This window comes from Trachypithecus francoisi, unplaced genomic scaffold (genome assembly GCF_009764315.1).
Source record: "Trachypithecus francoisi isolate TF-2019V2 unplaced genomic scaffold, Tfra_2.0 Lachesis_group10, whole genome shotgun sequence".
Lineage (NCBI taxonomy): Eukaryota > Metazoa > Chordata > Mammalia > Primates > Cercopithecidae > Trachypithecus > Trachypithecus francoisi.
The window spans coordinates 71,765,234-71,779,177 of NW_022681455.1; the positions used below are offsets into that span (position 1 = coordinate 71,765,234).

General features: G+C 39.0%; 1 long non-coding RNA gene across 1 annotated transcript; it reads left to right on the forward strand.

Moving 5' to 3' along the window:
* The first annotated feature begins 899 nt into the window (after positions 1 to 899).
* LOC117088731 lies at positions 900 to 12,974 on the forward strand. Its single transcript, XR_004439291.1, has 3 exons — positions 900 to 1,215; positions 11,618 to 11,839; positions 12,683 to 12,974. It is a non-coding gene; the product is annotated as an uncharacterized LOC117088731 (long non-coding RNA).
* Positions 12,975 to 13,944: the final 970 nt, after the last annotated feature.

Below are 13,944 nucleotides of genomic sequence, written 5' to 3' on the forward strand. Positions count from 1 at the left end.
CTACACAGAAGCAAGCATTTTTACTCTTGCCTCAAATGGGGACAATTGAGAAGGGCTACCCTGCTTTCAAGAGCTCCATGGGATCAGCTAAGTCCTGTGTTGTATTTGCATCACAGTTCAACTTTTTCCTCTGCAAAAGCCTGCCTCCCTCACTCTCTTCAGGAGTGTTCCCAAGGCATTACACAATAAAACCCTTGCATGCAAACCCCAAATCTGTGTCTGCTTCCTGGGAATGCAACCTGTGACAATCTTTCCTATCTTATGATCCAGAATAAAATATAATATGGGAAAGACAAATAATTTGTCCACAGGCAAACTTTGCACCCAAAATATCTGCATCTGGTATTCTGTGTTTCCTAAGTGAAAAAGAACAGCAGCTAGGATGTTTTAATCATTTTATTTCCCTTGTGGTTGCTCAGTCGGGGCACTCCCTCGTCAGGTATTAAAACTATGCAACTTCATTAAACACGACTTTAGAAACTCCTTACCCACAACGTATGTGCCAAAACAAATGTACTGCTATCCGTCAAGTAGACCTAATGAATATCTGATGAGACATTTGATACACTATTACATGATGAAAAAGAAAAACAAATCTATAGAAAAAGAATGTGTAATACTTCCTTTTACTTTATGTACAGCATAACCCAGAATATGAGATGAAAATAAAATCACATATTTATTTTTTCCCGCTAATTTCTCAAACTCCAAAATTGCCCTTAGTAGTAGTAGGTACACTCTCTCAATTCTGAGGCTGGGAAGGGATTTAAAAAGAAATTAAATTGCATCTTTAACACTTTATTCCTTTAAACAAGCCTGAGGCAAATAGGATAATTCTGAGAGATATATATGTGTTCTTACATTGCCTTTAGAGCTTTTCTGTATTTATGAAAATTTTTATAAAAATGGGTGAATCGTCTGATAGTCAGTGGAATAAATACAATCTTGATTCATTGGGCACCCAATAACATATGAAGGAGACAGTTTTGTTTATCATAAGTTGATTTATTTGGAAGTCAGCTCAGCCTAAATTCCTCTTAGACACCCACTGAGTATTGTTTGCCCGGTAGTGTGCATTGCCAAGGCATCATTATTGTGTCACACCCAAGTGGTCATGGCCTCGCTCTGACCATCTGTACAGGTACCTCTTCTTATACCTCTACACTGTGACTTTATGCAGGGTTCACTTGCAGTTTGAAAGGGTTCCTGCTCACAGTAAGTTCTAGATTTTGTATGCATTTACCCTCCTTACTCTCTCTTTTCTTCCTCTTTCTTCATCCTGCTTTCAGTAGTCAATTTGCATGTCAAGATCAAGGTTTTCCTGTTTGTATCTACTCAACCATTCAGCAAATTTAGAAGTTCAAATGTCCTAACAAATGAAAAGAAATGTTAACCAGTCTTTATAGAGCAACCATCAACACTATGTGTAAAACATAGAGGCATTGCTTTCTTTGTCCAGAACTCAGAAGTCTAGCAGCATTTATATTTATCTGGAATTTATCCTACACTCAAAAATTGAGCCAAAAAAGCTTTCCAAAAGACTAGAATTATTGAGTCCACATAATCAGCCACATACTCAGTTTGCACAGAGGAATATCCCACAGGCCCAAACTCAGAAACATCTTGCCTTATTTTAGATATAATTTTTCTAAGCCCTGTAATCTTGGTTTCATGTTCTCTAAATATATATTAAATTGGATGAGTCAAGAAGGGAATGATAATAATAATAACAATAGCTAGATTATTAGGAGAATAGGAGAAGAGGCTAAAGCTTTCTGAAAATCAACAACAGGGATTTCAAAATAATAATAATATGGGGCCACAATATAGAGTGTTTGTTTGTTTGTTTGCTTGTTTTGAGATGGAGTTTCACTCTTGTTGCCCAGGCTGGAGTGCAATGGCACTATCTTGGCTCACTGCAACCTCTGCCTCCCAGGTTCAAGCTATTCTCCTGCCTCAGTTTTCCAAGTAGCTAGGATTACAGGCATGCATCACCATGTCCAGTAAATTTTATCTTTTTAGTATAAATGGGGTTTCTTCATGTTGATCAGGCTGGTCTCGAACTCCCGACCTCAAGTGATCCACCCGCCTTGACCTCGCAAAGTGCTGGGATTACAGGCATGAGCCACAGTGCTCAGGCAACATATGTTTTTTAAAACTGTAATAGAATCTAAAGAGCTCTCTGTATTGCTGCATATTATAATAGTGTCAAAAACAAGAATATAAATACTGTTATAATAGTAATTAATAAATTAAAAAAATCTAAATTACATATTAGAAAGTTTCCTGGAGGGGCGGAGCAAGATGGTCAAATAGGAACAGCTCCAGTCTCCAACTCCCAGCATGAGCGACACAAAAGACCGGTGATTTCTGCATTTTCAACTGAGGTACTGGGGTCATCTCACTAGGGAGTGCTGGACAATCGGTGCTGGTCAGCCACTGCAGCCCAACCAGCGAGAGCTGAAGCAGGGCGAGGCATCGCATCACCTGGGAAGTGCAAGGGGGAAGGGAATCCCTTATTCCTAGCCAGGGGAACTGAGACACACAACACCTGGAAAATCGGGTAACTCCCACCCCAATACTGCGCTTTAAGCAAACGGGCACACCAGGAGAATATATCCCACACCTGGCCAGGAGGGTCCCACGCCCATGGAGCCTCCCTCATTGCTAACACAGCAGTCTGCGATCTAACCGCAAGGCAGCAGTGAGGCTGGGGGAGGGGCGCCTGCTATTGCTGAGGCTTAAGTAGGTAAACAAAGCCACTGGGAAGGCCGAACTGGGTGGAGCTCACAGCAGCTCAAGGAAACCTGCCTGTCTCTGTAGACTCCACCTCTGGGTACAGGGCACAGGTAACAACAACAACAACAAAAGCAGCAGAAACCTTTGCAGACACAAACGACTCTGTCTGACAGCTTTGGAGAGAGCAGTGGATCTCCCAACACGGAGGTTGAAATCTGAGAAGGGACAGACTGCCTGCTCAAGTGGGTCCCTGACCCCTGAGTAGCCTAACTGGGAGACATCCCCCACTAGGGGTAGTCTGACACCCCACACCTCACAGGGTGGAGTACACCCCTGAGAGGAAGCTTCCAAAGTAAGAATCAGACAGGTACACTCGCTGTTCAGCAATATTCTATCTTCTGCAACCTCTGCTGCTGATACCCAGGCAAACAGGGTCTGGAGTGGACCTCAAGCAATCTCCAACAGACCAAGAGACAGCCCTTCTGACTGTCAGACGGAAAACTATCAAACAGGAAGGACACCTATACCAAAACCCCATCAGTACGTCACCGTCATCAAAGACCAGAGGCAGATAAAACCACAAAGATGGGTAAAAAGCAGGGCAGAAAAGCTGGAAATTCAAAAAAATAAGAGCACATCTCCCCCTGCAAAGGAGCGCAGCCCATCGCCAGCAACGGATCAAAGCTGGTCAGAATGACTTTGACGAGATGAGAGAAGAAGGCTTCAGTCCATCAAACTTCTCAGAGCTAAAGGAGGAATTACGTACCCAGCAAAAAGACTAAAATCTTGAAAAAGAGTGGAAGAATTGACAGCTAGACTAATTAATGCAGAGAAGATCATAAACGAAATGACAGAGATGAAACCATGACACGAGAAATACATGACAAATGCACAAGCTTCAGTAACCGACTCGATCAACTGGAAGAAAGAGTATCAGCGATTGAGGAGCAAATGAATGAAATGAAGCGAGAAGAGAAACCAAAAGAAAAAAGAAGAAAAAGAAATGAACAAAGCCTGCAAGAAGTATGGGATTATGTAAAAAGACGAAATCTACGTCTGATTGGGGTGCCTGAAAGTGAGGGGAAAATGGAACCAAGTTGGAAAACACTCTTCAGGATATCATCCAGGAGACTTTCCCAACCTAGTAGGGCAGGCCAACATTCAAATTCAGGAAATACAGAGAATGCCACAAAGATACTCCTCAAGAAGAGCAACTCCAAGACACATCATTGCCAGATTCACCAAAGTTGAAATGAAGGAAAGAATCGTAAGGGCAGCCAGAGAGAAAGGTCGGGTTACCCACAAAGGGAAGCCCATCAGACTAACAGCAGATCTCCTGGCAGAAACTCTACAAGCCAGAAGAGAGTGGGGGCCAATATTCAACATTCTTAAAGAAAAGAATTTTCAACCCAGAATTTCATATCCAGCCAAACTAAGTTTCATCAGTGAAGGAGAAATACAATCGTTTACACATAAGCAAATGCTTAGAGATTTTGTCACCACCAGGCCTGCCTTACAAGAGACCCTGAAGGAAGCTCTAAACATGGAAAGGTACAACCAGTACCAGCCATTGCAAAAACATGCCAAAATGTAAAGAACATCGAGGCTAGGAAGAAACTGCATCAAATAACGAGCAAAAAACCAGTTAAAATCATAATGGCTGGATCAAAGTCACACATAACAATATTAACCTTAAATGTAAAGGGACTAAATGCTCCAATTAAAAGACACAAACTGGCAAACCGGATAAAGAGCAAAGACCCATCAGTCTGCTGTATTCAGGAGACCCATCTCACATGCAGAGACATACATAGGCTCAAATAAAGGGATTGAGGAAGATCTACCAAGCAAATGGAGAACAAAAAAAGCAGGGGTTGCAATCCTAGTCTCTGATAAAACAGACTTTAAACCATCAAAGATCAAAAGAGACAAAGAAGGCCATTACATAATGGTAAAGGGATCAATTCAACAGGAAGAGCTAACTCTCCTAAATATATATGCACCCAATACAGGAGCACCCAGATTCATAAAGCAAGTCCTTAGAGACTTACAAAGAGACTTAGACTCCCATACAATAATAATGGGAGACTTCAACACTCCACTGTCAACATTAGACAGATCAACGAGACAGAAAGTTAGCAAGGATATCCAGGAATTGAACTCATCTCTGCACCAAGCGGACCTAATAGACATCTATAGAACTCTCCACCCCAAATCAACAGAATATACATTCTTCTCAGCACCACATCGCACTTATTCCAAAATTGACCACATAATTGGAAGTAAAGCACTCCTCAGCAAATGTACAAGAACAGAAATTATAACAAACTGTCTCTCAGACCACAGTGCAATCAAACTAGAACTCAGGACTAAGAAACTCAATCAAAACCGCTCAACTACATGGAAACTGAACAACCTGCTCCTGAATGACTACTGGGTACATAACGAAATGAAAGCAGAAATAAAGATGTTCTTTGAAACCAATGAGAACAAAGACACAACATACCAGAATCTCTGGGACGCATTTAAAGCAGTGTGCAGAGGGAAATTTAGAGCACCAAATGCCCACAAGAGAAAGCAGGAAAGATCTAAAATTGACACTCTAACATCACAATTAAAAGAACTAGAGAGGCAAGAGCAAACACATTCAAAAGCTAGCAGAAGGCAAGAAATAACTAAGATCAGAGCAGAACTGAAGGAGGTAGAGACACAAAAAACCCTCCAAAAAATCAATGAATCCAGGAGTTGATTTTTTGAAAAGATCAACAAAATTGATAGACCGCTAGCAAGACTAATACACAAGAAAAGAGAGAAGAATCAAATAGACGCAATAAAAAATGATAAAGGGGATATCACCACCGACCCCACAGAAATACAAACTACCATCAGAGAATACTATAAACACTTCTATGCAAATCAACTAGAAAATCCAGAAGAAATGAATAATTTCCTGGACACTTACACTCTCCCAAGACTAAACCAGGAAGAAGTTGAATCCCTGAATAGACCAAGAGCAGGCTCTGAAATTGAGGCAATAATTAATAGCCTACCAACTAAAAAAAGTCCAGGACCAGACGGATTCACAGCTGAATTCTACCAGAGGTACAAGGAGAAGCTGATACCATTCCTTCTGAAACTATTCCAATCAATAGAAAAAGAGGGAATCCTCCCTAACTCATTTTATGAGGCCAACATCATCCTGATACCAAAGCCTGGCAGAGACACAACAAAAAAAGAGAATTTTAGACCCATATCCCTGATGAACATCGATGCAAAAATCCTCAATAAAATACTAGAAAACCGGATTCAGCAGCACATCAAAAAGCTTATCCACCATGATCAAGTGGGATTCATCCCTGGGATGCAAGGCTGGTTCAACATACGCAAATCAATAAACGTAATCCAGCATACAAACAGAACCAAAGACAAGAACCACATGATTATCTCAATAGATGCAGAAAAGGCTTTTGACAAAATTCAACAACCCTTCATGCTAAAAACGCTCAATAAATTCGGTATTGAGGGAACGTACCTCAAAATAATAAGAGCTATTTATGACAAACCCACAGCTAATATCATACTGAATGGGCAAAAACTGGAAAAATTCCCTTTGAAAACTGGCACAAGACAGGGATGCCCTCTCTCACCACTCCTATTGAACTTAGTGTTGGAAGTTCTGGCTAGGGCAATCAGGCAAGAGAAAGAAATCAAGGGTATTCAGTTAGGAAAAGAAGTCAAATTGTCCCTGTTTGCAGATGACATGATTGTATATTTAGAAAACCCCATTGTCTCAGCCCAAAATCTCCTTAAGCTGATAAGAAACTTCAGCAAAGTCTCAGGATACAAAATTAATGTGCAAAAATCACAAGCATTCTTATACACCAGTAACAGAAAAACAGAGCCAAATCAGGAATGAACTTCCATTCACAATTGCTTCAAAGAGAATAAAATACCTAGGAATCCAACTTACAAGGGATATAAAGGACCTCTTGAAGGAGAACTACAAACCACTGCTCAGTGAAATAAAGAGGACACAAACAAATGGAAGAACATACCATGCTCATGGATAGGAAGAATCAATATCGTGAAAATGGCCATACTGCCCAAGGTTATTTATAGATTCAATGCCATCACCATCAAGCTACCAACGAGTTTCTTCACAGAATTGGAAAAAACTGCTTTAAAGTTCATATGGAACCAAAAAAGAGCCCGCATTGCCAAGACAATCCTAAGTCAAAAGGACAAAGCTGGTGGCATCATGCTACCTGACTTCAAACTATACTACAAGGCTACAGTAACCAAAACAGCATGGTACTGGTACCAAAACAGAGATATAGACCAATGGAACAGAACAGAGTCCTCAGAAATAATACCACACATCTACAGCCATCTGATCTTTGACAAACCTGAGAGAAACAAGAAATGGGGAAAGGATTCCGTATTTAATAAATGGTGCTGGGAAAATTGGCTAGCCATAAGTAGAAAGCTGAAACTGGATCCTTTCCTTACTCCTTATATGAAGATTAATTCAAGATGGATTAGGGACTTAAATGTTAGACCTAATACCATAAAAACCCTAGAAGAAAACGTAGGTAATACCATTCAGGACATAGGCATGAGGAAGGACTTCATGTCTAAAACACCAAAAGCAACAGCAGCAAAAGCCAAAATTGACAAATGGGATATGATTAAACTAAAGAGCTTCTGCACAGCAAAAGAAACTACCATCAGAGTGAACATGCAACCTACAGAATGGGAGAAAATTTTTGCAATCTACTCATTGGACAAAGGGCTAATATCCAGAATCTACAAAGAACTCAAACAAATATACAAGAAAAAAAAACCCCATCAAAAAGTGGGCAAAGGATATGAACAGACATTTCTCAAAAGAAGACATTCATACAGCCAACAGACACATGAAAAAATGCTCATCATCACTGGCCATCAGAGAAATGCAAATCAAAACCACAATGAGATACCATCTCACACCAGTTAGAATGGTGATCATTAAAAAGTCAGGAAACAACAGGTGCAGGAGAGGATGTGGATAAATAGGAATACTTTTACACTGTTGGTGGGACTGTAAACTAGTTCAACCATTGTGGAAGACAGTGTGGCGATTCCTCAAGGATCTAGAACTAGAAATATCATTTGACCCAGCCATCCCATTACTGGGTATATTCCCAAAGGATTATAAATCCAGCTGCTATACAGACACATGCACAAGTATGTTTATTGTGGCACTATTCGCAATAGCAAAGACTTGCAACTAACCCAAATGTCCATCAATGATAGACTGGATTAAGAAAATATGGCACATATACACCATGGAATACTATGCAACCATAAAAAGGGATGACTTCATGTCCTTTGTAGGGACATAGATGCAGCTGGAAACCATCATTCTTAGCAAACTATCACGAGGACAAAAAACCAAACACTGCATGTTCTCACTCATAGGTGGGAATTGAGCCATGAGAATATTTGGACACAGAGTTGGGAACATCACACACTGTGGCCTGTCCTGGCGTGGGGGGAGTGGGGAAGAATAGCATTAGGAGATGTACCTAATGTAAATGACAAGTTAATGGGTGCAGCACACCAATATGGCACATGTACACATATGTAACAAACCTGCTTGTTGTGCACATGTACCCTAGAACTTAAAGTATCATAAAAAAAAAAAAAGGAATAAAGAGCTTTGGCACACACACAAAAAAAAGAATATAAGCACAAATGAGCACGTTAAAACTTGTAGAACTGAAACTTCTTCTTCCGTTAACACCCAGTGCCATCTCAAGGTAAAGAAAAGGATGATCTAGTAAGATTTGATAAGATGCTAGGCAAAAATGTTCAACATTATTAAGAAGACTACCAGAAATACTAATTTATATCTGCTTTCATGATGGATGAACCTCAAAGTATATATTGAACTTTGCATATCAGCTAATAACAATATAAACCCATCCCAATTAGAAGAACCCTTAAAACTACATTTTTGTTTCACCTTTAGAACATTCACTTGGAATTTGTTTTTATTTGTGTTTAATAAGGTATATCATTCACTCAATAGTTACTTATTAAGACTCCCCTGTCCAGGTACTGTTATTGACAATAGAAAGATATCATTAAATACAATACGTTTTCGTTTTAAAAAATTACTACTTTAATGAAGTTTACAAACAATTATATAAATAAGTAAACACACATATAACAAAGGAATGCTCTCTTACAATTTATTTTATTCATTGTGTGTTTTGATACCACTGGTATACATGCAAAGCTCCAAGGTTCTTACATGCTGTGTAAGTCACTCCTCCCTACATATGTGACTTTGATTCTTGCTCAGTATAGTTTCAAACTTCTCTTCCCTGTAACATGACATATTTGCAATTCTTCAAATATCTTATTATAACACTGTTTTTCTCAGTGCTTCGTGAGCCTCTCTTCCCTCTGACTGGAATATTTCTTCTTGTCTTCATTTCCCTTACCTTTTTGTTTCTCACATGTCTTTTCTCACTGTTCAGTCCTCCACCTCTCTGCAACCTCATGCAGTTGTTCCCCAGAATGTACCCATTCTATTCCTATGCCCTCCATCACTGTACCCCGTATCCATTATTGAATTTACCACAATGTTCTGGCATCATTTGTCGACATAACTATGATCTCCTTCAGGGAGAGATCCATCTTATTTTCTCCAGTACTAGCACTATGTCTAGCAGACTGTAAGGCCTATAAACATTTTAATGGTATTGTATTAAACTAGTCTCCAAATGGTTTTCAGGTAACTAAAGTTTTAATCTTTGTGTTTCATCAAATAAATTTAATCAAGGGATTAGCCTTGCTGGTTTTCCAAGAGAATGTATGCCTGGTCAACTAGCAATTAATAGAAGTATTTGTACCACATGCTACCTTTATTTTAATATGTCTGAACCCGTTAACCTGGATCTTGCTTGGCAAGATTTGGTCCACCAACAAAATGGTTATAATTTTGTGAGTTAGACTAGTATGATAATATCGTATAAAACAGGATTGCTAGAGGTTGCACGTAATATTTTTACTTCCAGGAAACAAGATGAACTAGAGTCAACATGTTCCCAGTGGCATTGTACTTTCTTATTAATTTTATTGAAAAGCCGCTTAGAAAGAGATGCATGCTTTACAGCTATGAATACTGATGATGCATGTAGAATTGCAGGAACTCAAATTGCATAGTCCACAAAACACCAAATAAATTTCAAGATGTGGATAAAGTACATAACTAACGTAGCATCATAAAAATTTTTAATGATGCAATAGAACTAACTCAATATCAGGAAGAGAATAATTGAATAAGATAGTTCAGTCAAGATGATCTCATAGATTATGTAATCTTGCCCTCATTTCAACTATTATAAGAACTAAATGGGACCAAAGTTGTTTGGAATTTCTATAGATGCCAGTCTCTTTAGTTGCTCATTAATCTCCAAATAGCAAACAATACATGAACTTCTTAGCTGTTTTTAGTTTAACAGATGTAATCAAATTACTATAAACATAGTTGCTTATCATATCCATCCAAATTTCTGGAAAATATTAAAATTTGTTGTCAAAGTAATGAGAACAAAAGAAGCTGTGCCCTGGCATGTGTTCCATTGGGAAGATCCTGTTGCTTTTTGCGTACTTTTTAGTGCAATCATGGTTGCAGCTGAACCTTATTACTATTTTCTCTCTCATAATCTTTCTCTTGTTTACTTTTGAGAATGGCATTAAATGATAAAAATTACAAATTGATACCAAATGATAAAAATTACAAATTAGTTCATCACCACATTTTTCATGGTTCACCCATAATTTTTTCTTCCTTGATGAACAGATCATTGGAGTCTTGCCTTTGTAATTGGGACAGCCGGCCTGCAGAGACAATCTATTCTCTCTGCTGAGAGCTGAACACTCACTAGGACACCCAGGCCACAGAGAGGAGCTACCCTCTGCTGGTTTCCTCGGAGCTGTTCGATGGCTCAATAAAGCTCCTCTTCATCTTACTCACCCTCCACTTGTCTGCATATGTCATTCTTCCTGTGTACAGGACAAGAACTCAGGACCCACCAAATGGTGGGGCTAAAAAAGCTGTAATACAAACAGGGCTGAAACACGCCCCTTGCTTGCTACCTTCAGGTGACAAGAGGGAGAGAAGAGTGAAGGAGATAAGAGCTGGGGCCCTTCAGGGGGCCCAGACCTGGGAGCTCCTGAAGCTAGGGCTGTGACTCCTCATTTGGGGCCCTGCATTTCCTGGAGTCTCCAAGCTCTCAGGCACCACCACATTCCCTGGTGGCAGCCATGAAAGCTGCTTGCAGTGCAACTGGGCCAGCTGCAGCCTCACAGGGAACTGGCACCAGTGTTGGCATGTGGAGCTGCCCACCCCGCTGCAGCAGCCAGCGTGCCTGACTGTGTGCCAGACTACAGTTTTGCTCACTCACACACCTCTTGCCGCTCTGCTCCAGTCTCTTCAGAGACGTGGAATCCAGGCCAGCAGTGCAAGCCCAGTTGCAGCCTGCTAGGCCACGTGGGCCCAGCAGGCCCGAGCAAAACTCAGGAAAAGGCGCCACCAGCCACAGAGGTTTTTGGCAAGAAAAGCAACACCCCCAAGCATCCCGTAACAGTTTGACCAAAAAACCTAAAGTTCTGTTTTGATAACGCACTTAAGTTTGTGCGAAAAACTACCTCTAGCAAAGAATATATCAGTTAGAATATACTTTCTTGCCACAGGATTCCTGAACCCATTAAGGTATATGACAACATAAGGCAATATTTCCTTCGTATCTAAATGTGTGCTCCTGTGTACGCCAAAGATAAAAGTGAGGTGCCAATAATTTTTCTTTCTTTGATTACTTCTTAGCCTTACTGTTTCTTCACTTTGTCACATGCTATTATTTGTTGGACCCCATCTGTGAAGAGGGTACTTGCTTCCCGCAATGCTACTATCACTGATAGGAAAAATAGGAAAACCTGGAAATAAAACCATTTATTCTGCCACGGAACTTCTCAGAATTTGTACCACCCGTGATGACAGGGCTGATCTTCACCCAAGACAGTGAGGGTTTCTGGAAAAATTCTCTGGGTAAATTCAAGTATGCTATAAACTCAGTGACGTATTTGCTTTGTAGAATTTAATCCACCATTTCAAGTCTTTCTCATTTTTATCAATAATATGAGCAAAATATACACAACAATTAAAATGTGAAAAATACAAGGGTCAAACGGTCTTAATAAAAATTTAATGTCTGATTTCCTGCAATATAATTGCTTTATGTTTAATGTAAACATAAATGGTCTTTAACCTGTGCTAACTTGATATTATAGCCGCAAAGAAAGATATGCTCAAATTTTGTCTCTCTCACATATTAGCTGTTTGCCTTAGACAGGTCACAACTTCTCTAAGCCTCACTTCCCTCACCAATAAGGGGAGTGTAATACAACATTTGGCCTTCCTATTGTAAAGGCATTATTGCAAAAATAAAACAAATCATTAATGTAATGACAATTAGTACATAATTGAGTGCTATATAAATGTTTTTATTATTAGCATGTTGAGTGTGAGTTTTTCATTTTGCACTGTCTTAATGAGTGCATTTATGATACTGTAAGTGTTGAATTATATATATGACTATACTTCCAATATCAAGATTGTGAATGCCAATAAGCAGAAGCAGCAGAAGCAGAGCCCTTAACATCACAGATTTTACACTCAAAAATATAAGTGAATAAATACCATCTTTTAAACTAGTTTTCAGCAATTCATATTTAGAATTCCCCAGGAGTTAAGTTTGAATATTAAGATAAATGGACAGGCAATTATATTTCTCATGTTGGGCTAGTTACATTCATTTGATTTTTGAGTTTTTTGTAAAGTTTTGGAGACCCCTAAATATATTTAGCTGATAAATATTTCCCCATTTTGTAGGTGAGCAAACCAAAAAATAGAGAAGCTGAGTGACTACCACACGATGGAACACTATGAGGAGTGAAGTGTATTTGGTGTCCAGCCTCTCACCCCGCCTCACAGTCCAGTGGACCCAACTCCAGTGGAGTCACCTTTCCAGCTGCAACACAGACTCCTCCTGAGTCTTAACCAAAGTGCCCTCTCTGACTTAAATTGCAAACACATGTGTTTCGTGTTTGTAGCTGGATGCCAGTTCATATACTACTGGAACATTTTGTCTACTGTTACATAATTAAACTGGAAGAAACCCTTGGTAGGATGTGAAATAGCAATATGACCCAAAGATCATTAAAATGTCAAAAGTCCTTTAATGATAGTGTATATTTGATTAACCACACAAAAATATTGTCTGGATTTTATTTATATTAAAATTAATATTTGGAAAAGAATATCTGCAAAATAAGATGATTTTGCCTTGTTGGTTTGCTTGTCTGCAGCATACCAATACCTAACAAGGTTATACTGAAGCTTGTGTGGTCTAATAAGGACAGTGCTAAGTCACAGAACAAAAGAGATCATCCTCATTGTGGATATATTGCTAAAATCATCAAGATGTTGGCCGAAAACCTATTTATTTATATATTCATTTTGTTTTAGGCAGAATAATTTAAACTATAATTTGTCACATTGAATAGCAATGACACTTCTGTTCAGAGTCAGAAGAGTTTAAATGGAATGGGATTCCCTGGAAATTTTTTCTTCCTTTAATTTAAAAGAATGTCAGAATGTTCTGCTTTATTCCATTGAGTCATAAAGAGAAAAACTGAGTTAACAAAGGAAAATCCATGAGTCTTTTCTCTTAAACATTCCTATTAACATTTTAATTCAGCTACATTCAGAATCTTTATGATAGGAAAGAATTTTTTCATAATTGTTATGATTACATTCATTCTGACAAACAGAAGTCAATATTTAAACTCGTCCTAAGACAAAGACTAAACATGCCAAAAACCAGTAGATTCAAGATGTACTGTCATTCAATTCCCTTGGTGAACTACCCTAAAGCTTGAGTTTGCTGATTTTCACATGTACTCTTTTCTGCAAAATTCACTAGCTCATGCCAGTGGAGATTTAATACCACATGCCTGTGCTTAGTTGAGAATTCCAATTTGAAGTCTCCTTGGCAAAATACGGCTGTTTATTTCAGGATTTTTTCTCCTTGCTTTTCCAAAATTTCTTAAATCCAGTGTAAGAAAAGACAAGTTTACTTAATACTTTAAAAG